We start from the raw sequence: 14644 nt of genomic DNA, 5'->3' as shown, positions 1-14644 counted from the left end.
TACTCTGATTATCTTATTGTGGAGTACGTATATGGGCAGATGTTTCAAGAATATCTCAGATCTTCAACAAGAAATCTCTGGCTTCTTTGTGTGCATCACAACCTCCAAGGCATAGGAAGAGCTTCAAATAGATGAGGATATCTCCTGAAAAGCAGGCGGGGTAGTATGCTCAGGACTTTACTGGGGAAGCTTAGAAGCAGTACTCCTGGTAGAAGTCATAAATGATTCATAAGAAATTGCCCATGAATCCAGTATCCCAAATTTGGACAAATATGAATCCTCCCCCAAACATGGAAGATGCAGTTGGCAAAGTGCCATGGTGGCCATCACGAAGCTCAGCTCTGCTGGATCTTTCTCAAGCAGCTCTGCTGGCTTTCTGACTTTCACCATTCCCATCAAACACGGCTGCACCAACATGGACAGCTTTTCTTTAGACTTTCTCGCCCTCTTTCTATTTTAAGGTTTAACTCTAGTATGAAAGTTTAGAAAGTGAACAAATAGTGAAACTTTATTAGAGCACCTTTTTTTTTTCTTTCAGGTTTCTTTTCTGTCAGCAACTTGAGCACTAGGTAAAGGATTTCTCAAATTGAATGTGTTTGACAGCTGTAATTCCTAACGGACAACAAGACATGAGGATTATTTATTGTATACATTGATGTGGTTTCTCAGAAGTATGAGTTTTTGATGTACAGCACAGTTTAGGGCTTCCTCACATTTTTATGTTACTACATTTTGTCGTCATCATCATCATCATCATAGAGAAAACATCTATGTGGTCCCGGCAGTCCTGGAACTCACTGTATAGACTAGCATGGCCTCAGACTCACAGAGATCTTCTTGCCTCCACTTCCTAAGTGCTGGAATTGAAGGTGTGCACCACCTTGCATGGCATTATTATCAATTTTTGTATGTTGAACAAGATAAGTGATCTTATTACATCTATTCCCAGGGGCTGGAGAGATGGCTTAGTGTGTAGGAGCACTGTTTGCTCTTCCAGAAGACCAGGGTTCAATTATCACCATACACAATAGCTCACAACTGTTTTTAACTACAGCTTCAGGGTATCTGATGCCCTCTTTGGGCCTCCATAGGCATCAGACAAACATAGAGTGCCCAGAAAGTCTTGTAGACAAGGCATCAATATGCATAAAAAATAATTAACATAGTTACTATTACAGAATTTTATTTGAATGTAAACTCTGTGATAGTTTATAAGATTTAAAACTTCATGGAAGACTTTCACAAGTTTCTTATCTTTACATTTCTATTATATATACTAGGAATTTGTAAGTCAAGAATATTGGTGAAATTAGTAAGGCCACTCCACGTAGTTAAAAGGGAGGTTTATTTAGTGGCATAACTTACAAATGAAGGGATAGGTAGGTTGCAGGGTCTAGGAAAGGTATGGTGCAGTCCAGTGGTGTTCTCTGGAGAACTCCGCTCAGTCTACCTACAGCGTCCAGGGTCCAGGAACCAGGAGTGACCTCTCCTTTGGATCCTGGGTCTTCAGCGTCCTCTCTCAGCCCCGCCTTGTGGGCGTGACCATTACTGAAGCCTCAATGGGGGTTGGAACTTCCAGGCCAAGGCTGGAATGGCTACCCACTACACAAGAATACCATACAAATGCTATGTTATATTATTTACAATGTTTTTTTTGTGTCTAGTATGAACTCTCTGATGTCTCCTGAAATTTGAAAGGTGAATATAGGTTATTTTACAGATTTTGCATTTTGAAGTTTCTCTCCAGTGTGAATTTTCTGATATTCTCTAAGATACATAAGAGCAACTAGTAAGAAGTTTTTACATTCCTAACATCTGTAATGCCTTTTTCCACTGTGAACTCTCTGATGTGTCTAAGATTTGACATGTAAGTAAAGGATTTGTCACATGTAAGGTTTTTCTCCAGAATGAATTTTCTTAGGTCGTCTAAGATCTAAAATCTGATTAAAGGACATAGCACAGACTTTGCATTTTTAAGGTTTCTGTCCAGTATGAATTTTCTGATGTTGTTTAAGAGATGAGCATGTAGTGAAAGATTTGTCTCATTCCGTACATTTACAAAGTTTCTCTCCAGTACCTGTCTTCTGATGTTCTCTAAGAGTTGAATGTGTAGATAAAGATTTGCCACATTTCTTACATCTGTTCAGTTTCTCTCCAGTATGGACTCTCTGATGTCTTTTACAATTTCCTCTCTGGATAAAAGACATGTCACATTCTTTACATTTGTAAGGTTTCTCTCCAGTATGAATTTTCTGATGTATTCTAAGGCCTGAGTCCCGGGCAAAAGATTTGTCACATTCCTTACATCTGTAAGGTTTCTCTCCAGTATGAATTTTCTGATGTCTTCGAAGGGTTAAGTTCAAGGTAAAGGATTTGTCACATACCTCACATTTGTAAGGCTTTTCACCAGTATGGATCTTGTAATGCCTGTTAAGATTTGATAATTTAAGAAAAGACTTACAACATTCTTTGCATTTGTGTAATTTCTCTAGAGAATGAGTTTTCCTATGCCATCTAAGTGATGAATGGTGGAAAAAGGATCTGTCACACTCATTGCATTTGTAAGGCTTCTCTCCACTATGGAGTCTGTAATGGCTTTTAAGATATGAAAGCTGATGAAAGACCTTGCCACATTCTTGACAGCTGCAATGTTCCTCATCAGTGTGGATTTTCTGATGTCTCCTGAAACTGGATCCATGGACAAACAATTTGCCACATTCCTTACATTTGTAAGGCTTCTCTCCTGTATGAATTCTCTCATGTTTCTTGAGGTATGAGGCAGTACTGAAGCTTTTCTTGCATATCCCACACTGGTGAGGTTTCTCTCTGATGTAGATTGGTTGTTGCAAAAGACTGTGCATAGAGTCAAAATAATCATCATGTTCTCCTTGCCTGTGCTCTTTCTTTGCAGGGTAGAGTTTCTGATCTTGAGTAATGTTGAAACACAAATTTGAACATTTCTCACAGCCTTTAGATTTGCAAGGTTCTTCTCCAGTGTGCATGCTTTCATGTCTACCTGGGTTTGATGAGTCAATAGAGGCATCGCTGTGATTACTGAATCTGCTATTATTAGAGTTTTCTGTAGTTTCAACCGTTTTATAAACTGCACATGTGGAGGGGTCATGAAGCACTTTGCCAAGCTCAGTACACTGACAAGACTCACTTTCAGTCTTCACATACTGATGGACAGGATCACATATGTAATTATTCCCTGCAAAATGAGTAAGATCATATTAACAGGGCTTGTTTCAAGATTAAATATTTGATAAATAACTGCCTCTCTAAGTTCTGTCTTAAGGTAAGTTAACCAGCAACTACTTAGACATTTTTCTCTCACTATAATTCAATGTATTCTCCAAAACAACCTGACAACCTCCAAGGGTCTGTGAATCACAATATATATCTCACCCTTATAGAAAATGCCTAATGGCATGAGATGGATAAGGAAATTTAGGAATCAGTCATTAGCTTTGGGATGGAATTCACTGACTGATTATATTTAGAACACATGTCTCTTTGTTGAAGTATTTCTTCTCAGAAATTGATGATGAATTTAATCCAATATCAGGTTCACAGTATTTATACTTACTAAGTGACAGGAAATGAGTACTGTTCAGAAGACCCAATTCCTTTAAGGGTTAAAGTCTTACTTAAAAGCATTACAGGGTTTATTTTTCTCTCTAGAAGAACGCATTAGATTCTTCAAAAGTAATGGAGACAAACCAAGTATTTTGCCAGTCAGTAGAGGATATAGATCTTTAAGGCCTGGCTATCATGGGAAGCTACTGCTTATGTCTATCCTCCATTGTCTGAAATCCACACACTGCTGTATTTATCTTTCCTTGTATGGCCATTCTCAAGTCTAGTCTGTGCACCAACTCCAGAGAATATTTTCCAGAAGTGTGTCTGTGTATTCTCCACTGGGAAGAAAATGAAGAATGTAATATAAAGACAGACAGCAAGGAAGGTAATTACAGACTAATCCTACTTCATAGACCCACATTAGGCTTGTACTTTGTAAAATTATTCCAATCTGATGTCAGAATAGTCAACTAAATTTGCATTTTGTACTAATCACAGGCAGGATGCATCCTGGGACCGGGACGTTACACTAAGTCAAATGACCAGCAATCTGTTCAAGTGGGATTGAATATCACAAAACACTCTGAGTCTTGCCTTCTTTCCCTGGAAACCATCACTGTTGTCTTGCTCATTACCTAGCCACCCAGCTAGTGGCTAGCCTCTCCTCTCCATATTCCAGAGCAATCTCATTTGCTCTGGACAGGTGACCAGGCCTACCTTCCATACAGTAGTCCATGTGTTCTCTGAGGTAGCCCATGACACATGCTAGAGTTTTTAGAAAGAATACTGATGTCTAGCACAGTACTGTGCTCAGTACATGAAGAGAAAAGAAAGCAGAGGAATCTAGGGATGATTTTCTATTTCATGTCAGAATCTTAAGAATATTTCAGGAGAATTTTAAGTTTGCACATCTTGAGTTTTCTCTCACAATTAAAACCATGTCAGGTACAACTATGGACATGGAGCTTTAAGATATGGGTACAAATGTTGTACTATACTATATATCTGACTGCATTGCGGAACCAAAGTGAGGGATACATGACACCTCTGACATGGAAAATGGAAAGAAAAAATCAAATACCATCCAAATGTTCTTTTCTACTACCAAACTTTCCCTAGTCTCCCGTTGTTTCTAAGACAGCTTAAAAGAGAGTTTACAGGCTGGGTGGTGGTGGTGGTGGTGGTGGTGGTGGCGGCGGCGGCGGCGGCGGCAGATGTGGCGGCAGCGGATGTGGCGGCAGCGGATGTGGCACACGCCTTTAATCCCAGCACTTGGGAGGCAGAGCCAGGTGGATCTCTGTGAGTTCAAGGCCAGCCTGGGCTACAGAATGAGTTCCAGAAAATGTGCAAAGCTACACAGAGAAACCCTGTCTTGAAAAACCAAAAGAGAGAGAGAAAGAGGGAGAGAGAGAGAGAGAGAGAGAGAGAGAGAGAGAGAGAGAGAGAGTTTATAATGTATAATGCCAGTACATACAAAATATTAGAAATTCTAAAAGCAAAATATTCTCACCTACAGAGACCAGGTTGCTGTAATTCTCCAACATCACATCAATGTACAAAGCCCTCTGAGCAGTGTCCAGGCATTCCCATTCCTCCTGGGAGAAGTCCACAGTCACATCCCTGAATGTCAATAGACCCTGAAACATAAAAAAGTTTTTGACCATGTGCTACCAGCCAGAGTGCTTTCCTGGATATAAGTAGACTTGAGGGAATTAGGAATGTAAATGATGAAGACAATTACCCAAACAGATGATTTCAATATAGTCACAGCATATGATGGATTTTCAAACTTTCTGGAAACAAGATGACACAATAGACTCACATACAATATACACAAAACAACACACATTTAAGGTCTGGACATGGGTATCTAGCTATTACGGATGCTGTGTTTATATCCCACAGGATCAAAGTGTACATGTCTCAGGAGGAAAATTTATGATGAGGAAATGTGCTTTAATTGCTGTATCTGTGCCTTATGGCAAAATACTGCCACTTAATCAATTCTGTGCATTCTTTGGCCTTACATAATTGTATTCTAATGTGCTCAGTTCATATGTGAAAATTCTAGGTCCAATGTCATTCTAAAAAGGAGCAACATGCAAGACATGGAAGATAGGATTCATGTTGAGCTCATAGGCTATTGAGAGCTGCTGGTAGCGAAAGACCATGAGAATATACAGCAGGTGACAGCAGAGTTCAGAAGGTCAACCTGTCTGAACTAAGGGTTTGGTTGGAGGAAACCATCACACAAGGCGTTATGGAATTACTGCCTTTTGAGTGAATTGGCTGTTTCTTGTTGTAAACTTCTTATGCAATAACAGTTATGATTCTTCCCATTTACCTTGTATTTCCTTGTCATATGTCCATGTAATCTCATGATTGCATCTTTGTTTATTTTTTATTTTTTTGGAGCTGGGGATCAAACCCAGGGCCTTGAGCTTGCTAGGCAAGGGCTCTACCACTGAGCTAAATACCCAACCACATGATTGCATCTTAATCTTGTGAGCATACATAATTGTGGATAGCCTACAAGATGGTTTCTTATTTAACTGTACAGTATTTATGATTAGAAACATACTAAAATATGCTTCATAACTGGGTCTATTGTTCCATGCGGACTGTAGACACTTAGAGGTCTTACTCTCCATCCTTAGCCACCGACAAGGTGAATATTGGCCAGACAATGTGTCTTCATAGAACTTTCACAGAGTGGAATTGCAGGTGCCTGCTTTGTTAGATCAAAACCCTTCAGAAGAATTACAGGAAACTAGAAATGATAGTGCATGTGTCTGGCCTTGGTATATCTTAGTCCTTCAAGAGATCAATAGCACCTGTGTTGCCCTAAACTTCCTCCACCAGCACCTCCCCACTCTGATTCAAAAACAATTAGCATTTTGTATTTATTTCTACACCATTTTTTAATGCAAGATTTTAGGCTCAGTGGACTAATTATGTATAAGTCCCAAGATTCAGGTGATTAGCAAAAAAGACTGTTAACTGACTAACCATGTCTGGATATTATTAGTCACATAAAACAGTACACATATTGTTTGCCTTTTCCTTAAATCTCTCATTGGTTTAATTTCTTCCCTTGTAAACCTTGTAGCTATCTCTTAAAGAGATAGCCAGAAATTTTTACAACCTACCACTGTTGTCAGTCACCAATTAAGCTGACCAAGTCTTTGCCAAGTGTGACTCTTATCCGAATACATGTCCCTGAGAGTTTACTTTGTAGTTTTTACTAACACATTGTTTATATATATATAATATGCTTGGGGGAACAAAGAGGGGAAGGAAGATGGAAAGAACTAGATAGATACAGGAAAACAGCAGAAGGGATGGGAGTAGCTAAGTATGAGAACAGAAAAGAAGCTGTGTAGATAGAGTTGACTTAAAAGAATAAAGTGAATGGACGAAAGACCTCAGTGTGCTTACATTCATTTAATATCCCTCAGATCAATATCCTAGCTGCTTGTAGCTTCTGTTAAGGACCCTGGTAGAAATCTCCTCAGGGAGGCACCTGTGGAGAATTCTGTACTAGGCAAAGAATTTTCCTTTTTTCCACAGTAATAATGAGTGTAATAACACTGCATAGTGTTAATTTTAACATTAACATATAAGAACAGGTAGTTTATGGGATTATTTTCTAAGCATTTTTGAGCCACTAACAAGCAGATAGGAAAGTCCACATGCCACCATGATGATAATGTACTAAAGCTCTGAAACTGTAAGCAGCCATCTCAATTAAATGTTTTACTTTTATAAGAGTTGCCATGGCCAATAGTCTTTTCACAACAATAGAAACCCTAAGTGAACTAGGCTTGCTGAATGTGGGTGACAGCTATGTGGCTCAATCTGTTTGTGGGGTCCCTGGCAGCAGGGCCAGGACTTATCCCAGGTGCATGAACTGGCTTTTTGGAGCCCATTCCCTGTGGTGGGATACCTTGCTCAGCCTTGATACAATGGAGAGGGGCTCAGCTCTCCTTCAACTTGGTATGCCAGACTTTGTTGACTACCATGGGAGGCCTTACCCACTCTGAGGAGTGGACGGGGGCAGATTGGGAGGGAGGTGAGGAGGTGGGAGAAGGGGAGGGGAGAACTGGTGTTGGTATGTAAAATGAAAAAAAATAAATAAACATATTTAATAAAAAAAGAAACCCTAAGATGACTATAATCTGAATCTACACTCAAGAACATCATTTTCATGGTAGGATCAAGTCAGATGTGTAAGCCATGCTCTATTCTGTCTTAAATTTTTAGTATTAAGAACCAAGTTTTATTTAGCATTAAAAACCAAGCTTTGTCTCTTAAGTGCACATAGTGCTAAGATGTAGTAACAACAGTCTCAGGTGTTTCAGTATGTGCTCTTTATAAGCACCAGAGAAGGACATGAGAGTTTCCACAGATAGAGCCTACACAGCACTGGAGCTCTTCCTCACCAATATATAACAATACAGTCCGTCTTCTACAGCAATTAGCCATCACATCAGCATATTGTTTATTCATGTGTTAAAATGGAAATATTTTCAAAATTACAGGTCATAAGTTCATGTGAGGCATTTTCCTCAGTGGAAAACAATCTGGGAAGAACAGAATGGAGAAAAGTGCTATAAGTGTGGATTTATGGAATTACATTGTATAGCCATAGTGATAAATATAGCCTGGTATGGTCATAAAAAGAGAGAAGGGGGTAACAGAATACTTAATATTTGACAAAGGAGATAAAAAGATACAGTACGAAAATATGGCCTTTTCAACAAGTGGTAAAACTTGATCCAGCAAGAGGATGTAATTAGACTATCTTTTATTTGTACAAAAATCCATTCAAAATAGATTAAAAAATCTTATTTCAAACAAGAAACACATAGAAACCTAGAAAACATAGGAAATATCTTTCAGAATATTAGGCTGGGCAAGGACTTACTGGTTAGAAAGAACAGGAACAGCACAGTAACTGAACAAATGGAACAAGATGAATATAAAATGTTTCTGGATAGAAACAATCAGCAGAGCACACAGACACCCAGTCATGGGAAAGAATCTGTACAGCTGACACTTTGGATAGGGGCTCTTACCTAGAATTTACCAAGAATTGCAGAAATTAAATACCAAGGAAATAAACCTGCCAATGAGCAAATGGGCAAATGAGCTGAATCAACACTTTTTAAAGTCAAACATATAAATGTCCAATAAATATTACAGAGTTCAGGATCCCTAAATATGCCATTTGAAATACTGCCTCACCCCAGGCAGATTTTGCTGTCATAAACTAACCAGGAAACAAATGTTAGGCAGAATGAGGAGAGAAAGGAAGGCTTTCACTGTTGATGGAAGGGAGAGTATAAATTAATACAGCCATTGTGGGAATCAGTTTGGAGATTATTGAAAAAATTGAAGACTGCAATAATATATGACTCAACAATGTCACCCCTGGGAACATAAACATGTAAACTCCATACCCTAATACAGAGATATCTATCTATACCCCATATGATATAGAAATATAGGATGAGAGGGTAGATTGTTGAACCTACTTTTAAAGAGCAACTTGTTTAAAATGTTTTACATTGGTATAGATTTTAGTTTATTGATACAAATTTAAAGTTAATTTTGTTATACTGTATGTATATTTCTACTCTGGTTTAAGGTATTGTGTTCATGCAGCTCATTTAAATTGTAATGGATAATTAAGAAATACAGATTGTTGCCGGGCGGTGGTGGCCTAGCCTTTAATCCCAGCACTCGGGAGGCAGAAGCAGGTGGATCTTTGTGAGTTCGAGGCCAGCCTGGGCTACCAAGCAAGAGCTAGGAAAGGCACAAAGCTACACAGAGAAACCCTGTCTCGAAATCTCCCCCCCCACACACACAAAAAAAAAAAAAGAAAAAAATTTGCCAGGCGGTGGTGGCACATGCCTGTAATCCCAGCACTCGGGAGGCAGAGGCAGAGGCAGGTGGATCTCTATGAGTTTGAGGACAGCCTGGTCTACAGAGCTAGTCCAGGACAGGCTCCAAAGCTACAGAGAAACCCTGTCTCAAAAAAAAAAAAAAAAAAAAAGAAAGAAAGAAAGAAATACAGATTGTCGGGTGGTGGTGGTGCATGTCTTTAATCCCAGCACTCGGGAGGCAAAGGCAGGTGGATCTCTGTGAGTTCGAGGCCGGCATGGGCTACCAAGTGAGTTCCAGGAAAGGCACAAAGCTATACAGAGAAACCCTGCCTCAAAAAACCAAAAAAAAAAAAAAAAAAAAAAGAAAGAAATACAGATTAATAATTAGTATTCTATGATAGTCAAACTTATAGTCATGTTTTCTAGGTATACATAGATATAATTCAATTAGGTAATTAAGCAGATAATCCATGGCCTGGTGCCAGGCCGAGCTCCAGGAGACCAATCGATGAGAGAGAGGAGGAATTCTATGAGCAAGGGACATTGAGACCATGATGGGAAAAACTACAGGGACAACTAGCCAAACTAGTAGAAACACATGTACTGTGGACCCATAGCTGTGGAGCCCCCATGGTACTTGACTAGGCACTCTGGGTAGGCGAGACAGTTGTTTAGCTTGAACTGTTTAGAAGGCCCCCAGGCAGTGGGATCAGAACCCGTCCCTAGTGCATGAGCCGGCTTTGTGGAGCCTAGTGTCCATGGTGAGACACTTTTTGCAGCCTTGGTGCATGGAGGAGGGGCTTGGACCTGCCTCAGCTGAATGTACCAGGCTCTGCTGACTCCCCATGGGAGACCTTGCCTTGGAGAAGGTGGGAATGGGGGGTGGGTTAGGGGGGAAGGCTGGGGGATGGGAGGAGGGAGGATAGGGGAATCTATGGTTGGTATGTAAACTGAATAGAAAATCTGCTACTACTACTATTAATAATAATAATAATAATAATAATAATAATAATAATAGTAATAATAATAATAATGGAACTGTTTAAATAAAGAAATTTATTGTTTCTACCTAGGCCCAAGATGCAGTTTTGTGTATGCATATATGCTTTATTAACTGGTGATTCATCAATTGTTTTGTGTTAAAAATAGAACTGTTTGATGGAACTGTTAATGTAAAAGTGGAATTACTTATGGAATTGGTTTTGTGTTACAAATGGAACTGTTGAAGTGGAAAAGTTTGGGTTTTCTAACTAGGCTTGAGACAGTTGAGCTAGTCCAGGACAGGCTCCAAAGCTACAAAGAGACCCTGTCTCGAAAAACCAAAAAAAAAAAATTTTTTTTTCTTGTTGTTTGAGTGGATTAATGTTATGTTTTGTTAGTAAGAAATGCGAATGGGTATACTAAGAGATTACTTTAAAGATTAAAGAGTTTTATTAAGAAACTGCTTTTGGATGTTTTGCTAAAAGTTTTCAAGGCGTTAATGGTTAGATTGAGAATATTTCTTTTCTATATGGATTTGTAGGAATTGTGTAAGTTTGGGTTTTTCTAACTAGGATCAAGATTTTGTTTAAAAATTATAAAGAAAAGGAGAAGTTATGAATGAATTAAGGTTGAATGTATGTTTGCAGAAATTATATTAACCTATTTTGTGAAGTAAAGGAAATATTTAAGTTTGATGTGTATACATCAGAAGTTTTTTCTATGTTCTGTTAGCAAGAAAATTCAAATGATTCTATTAAGAGTTAAAGTTTTAACACTAAGAAAAATTTAACTATATATATCACCATTTATGTTAATTCAAATGGTTCTGTTAAGAGTTTTCTTTGAGATGTAAGATTGAGAGAATTGTGACTATGTATAACAATATCTATGTTAACCTGTTACTGGTAATGATGAGACTAAGGGATTCTTTACATTTCTAATTGAATTAAAAGTTTTTGGTTTAGAAAGTGCTGGATGCAGCTAAAGACTGCTGTAGTCACCTTGGACCCGATCCCAAAAAAGAAATGCCATCTTTATCATCCTCTACTCCATACTGGGAGGTATAACACCTAGGGAGATCACTGTAAGCTATTAGTGAGGAATTGTTTTTTACACATTAAGACAGGGGGACCTGTGGGAGCCCATTTTCTGGTTCCTAGTGGCTTTACCCAGCAGGTCTGCATAGAGAGGATGATTGGACCATGGACCTGAGTGCAGGTGTCTGAGATGGTCTGCACTTGGCTGTGCTGGGGAGAGGTCTTTTGCTCCAACCCTTGTCATCTTTATAAATACCCTGGGGCAGAGACAGTCAGGGCCCACGAAATAGGTTCCAGGCCCCCTTGAGGCTATCCTGTATTTTCAAGCTGTTTATCTCCACACTCTAAATCCTTCTATCTAATATTTCCTGTTACTTGCACTCAAGAAAACTTTGGGGAACTGTGGGGTTAGTGGGTAGCCACCCCACAATGGTATACATATAAAATGGAATACCATTCAGCAGAAGAGAAAATTGCAATAAAAATTGCAGGAAAATTGTTGAACTTAGAATGTGCAATATTAAGTGAGATCGATCACAGTGTCAGAAAGAAACCACATTTTCCCTTATATGCAGAAACTAGCCAATAATATGTCTATATGAGAAATAACATACATAGGGCACAGCAGAATATGGAGAAAAGAGATCAAGAATGGTTAATTATCAGGGATTGAGGTAGGATGAATGTAGGTAATGAAGAAGGATATAAATCTAAGTGCTTTAGAGCTCTAATTCTAATCCAATTATTTTTTTCCTGATGGATAAGTTGATAAAAATATTCAATAACAAAAATATAAAACCCCTTTTGTAAGACTCCAGAGCTTCTGTTTCCAATAACTATTCCAACTAAATAAAAGTATGTTTATTGGTACAGTATTTGGGTCTGCTTAATTTCAGTGTATGTTTTTTTGTTGTTTGCAATAATAGTCATAATAAAATTTAAACTATTGGGGCTGGAGAGATGGCTCAGTCGTTAAGAGCACTGGCTGTTCTTCAAGAGGTTCTAAGTCAATTTCCAGCAACCACATGGTGGCTCACAACCCTCCATAATGAGACCTGGTGCCCCTTTCTGGTATGCAGGTAGAACACTATATGCATAATAAATAAAATCTTTTAAAAAATTAAACTATTATCAGCAGCAGAAAATTAAAGGCTTGCAATATCTGAACATATAACATTTCTAGAAAAGTAGGCATGACCACTGACCTGAGAAATGCTTACTGGAGAATCAGCCATTTCTTTCTGTTTCTTTTCTCTGAGTTTCTCTTTCAGGAACAAGGAATAGATGACTTGCTGACCTTTCATATAAAGGATCAAAAAGAAAAGGAAAACATTAATTCTGAAAGCTGTAGCCCAAATCCTAATTGCTGTTCTTATTAATAAAAACCCAGAGTCAGATATGGTGGGGGAGGGGAAGCTGAAAGATCATAGAAGCAGAGCAGCCAGCCATTAGTTCTTACCTCTGTGAGATTCTCCAACTGAAAGGGCACTGAACCCCTTCCCCCTTCCTCCTTATATTCCTTTCTCTGCCCAGCCACACCACATCCTATCTCAACCTCCCTAGTGCTGGAATTAAAGGTGTGTGTGCCTCCCCAGTACTGGGAGCAAAGGCATGAGATACCCAGTGCTGGGATTAAAGAGTGTGCCACCACCTCCTGGCTGTTTCTCTTTTAGACTGCATCAATCTTGTGTAGCCCAGTGTAGCCTTGAATTCACAGAAATCTGCCTGCCTCTGTCTCCCAAGAGCTGGGATTAAAGGTGTGTGTCACCACTCCCTGGCTTCTGTGGCTAACTCGTGGCTAGCTTTGTCTTCTGATCTTCAGCAAAGCTTTATTTGTAAAAGCATACACCAACTGCCACCACAGAAAGTTGTTAGAGAATGTCAAGCCACATGAAAACACCCAAGCAGCAGATATATGACCACGTGTCCAGACAATGATCCCAAATCTAGGAGAGTGTGGAATGACATTTAAAGCTTGAAGAGAAAATCACTGTAAACTGCATTGTTGCACCCAGAAAAAAACTATCTTAACGTTGATATAGACATAAGTGTATTTCAAGATCGTCTTGAGTTAACATAATTGATATCACTAAAGTAGGTTTGCAGACTATCAATGGAGGCAAATTTCATAAAGGAGTATCAGGAGAATTATCCATGAGAATATGGGAAGTAACAAATTTCATGTGGTGAATAGATAAATGTAGGAGAACTGCAAAGTAATCACCCAAGGGCAAGACAGCAAATCACTAGTTCTCACACAGAAGGAGGAAAAATACTGCCCATAATCCAACCAGCAACAACATAAAAATCATAAGCATGGTGAGTAAAAATGCCATGACCAAAAATCTACCTACTTTGGAAATTGCTATGGAGAATCCTCAAGTTAAACAAATCTAGCATGTTGATCCAGCTGTTCCACTCCTTGGCATATTCTCAAACAGCTCAACATCCTACTTCACTGGTACCTGCTCACCCATGTTCACTGCTGCTCTACTCACAAAAGTTACATAAGGGAAACAACCTAAACACCCTTGAACTGACAATTGGATAGTGAAAATTTGGTACACATACAATATGGAATCGAATTTATATGTAGAGAAAATTGAAATTATGAACTTTGCAGGTACATGGGTGGACCTAGAAAACATCATATTGAGTGAGGTACCCCAGACCCAGAAAGACAGACATTGCATGTTCTCTATCATAGGAAGTTCCTAGTTCTAAATCTTTATCGAGGACTATGGGTATCCAGCACCTCCATTGGTCTGGGAAGAATCTACAACCAGCTGATAATTAATCTTTGAAGAAAAGAAATGAATCTATGTATACAAAATTCCTTAGTCCATACACTTTATTATTCTGTGTCGGTTCTCTCTCTGCTCTCATTTTTTAGCTCCTTTCTTGTCCAATTTCTCTTTACATTTATCTGCAGTCCCCTCTAGGTTCTATCTTAATTCCTTCATCTAGTCCTGCCCCTTCTAGGTTCTCATCCACCTAGATCTTTCTCATATCAGCTCCTCTCCCATCTCCTCTCTCATCTTGTTCTTCCCCATCTGGCTCTTCCTCATCTTCCTTCTCATTCCTCTAGTACTCTCTACTAGCCCTTCAATCTAGTTCTTCCCCATCTCAGTTTGTTCCTCTCAATTTCTTACCCAT

The 14644-nt window shown here is 39.0% G+C and overlaps 1 pseudogene; it reads right to left on the bottom strand.

Moving 5' to 3' along the window:
• Window positions 1-1626: 1626 nt before the first annotated feature.
• LOC118576627 lies at window positions 1627-12768 on the bottom strand (annotated as a pseudogene).
• Window positions 12769-14644: the final 1876 nt, after the last annotated feature.

Source organism: Onychomys torridus, unplaced genomic scaffold (assembly GCF_903995425.1).
Source record: "Onychomys torridus unplaced genomic scaffold, mOncTor1.1, whole genome shotgun sequence".
Lineage (NCBI taxonomy): Eukaryota > Metazoa > Chordata > Mammalia > Rodentia > Cricetidae > Onychomys > Onychomys torridus.
The sequence above is the reverse complement of the archived record's forward strand: the minus strand, read 5'-3'. Positions and strand labels throughout refer to the sequence as shown.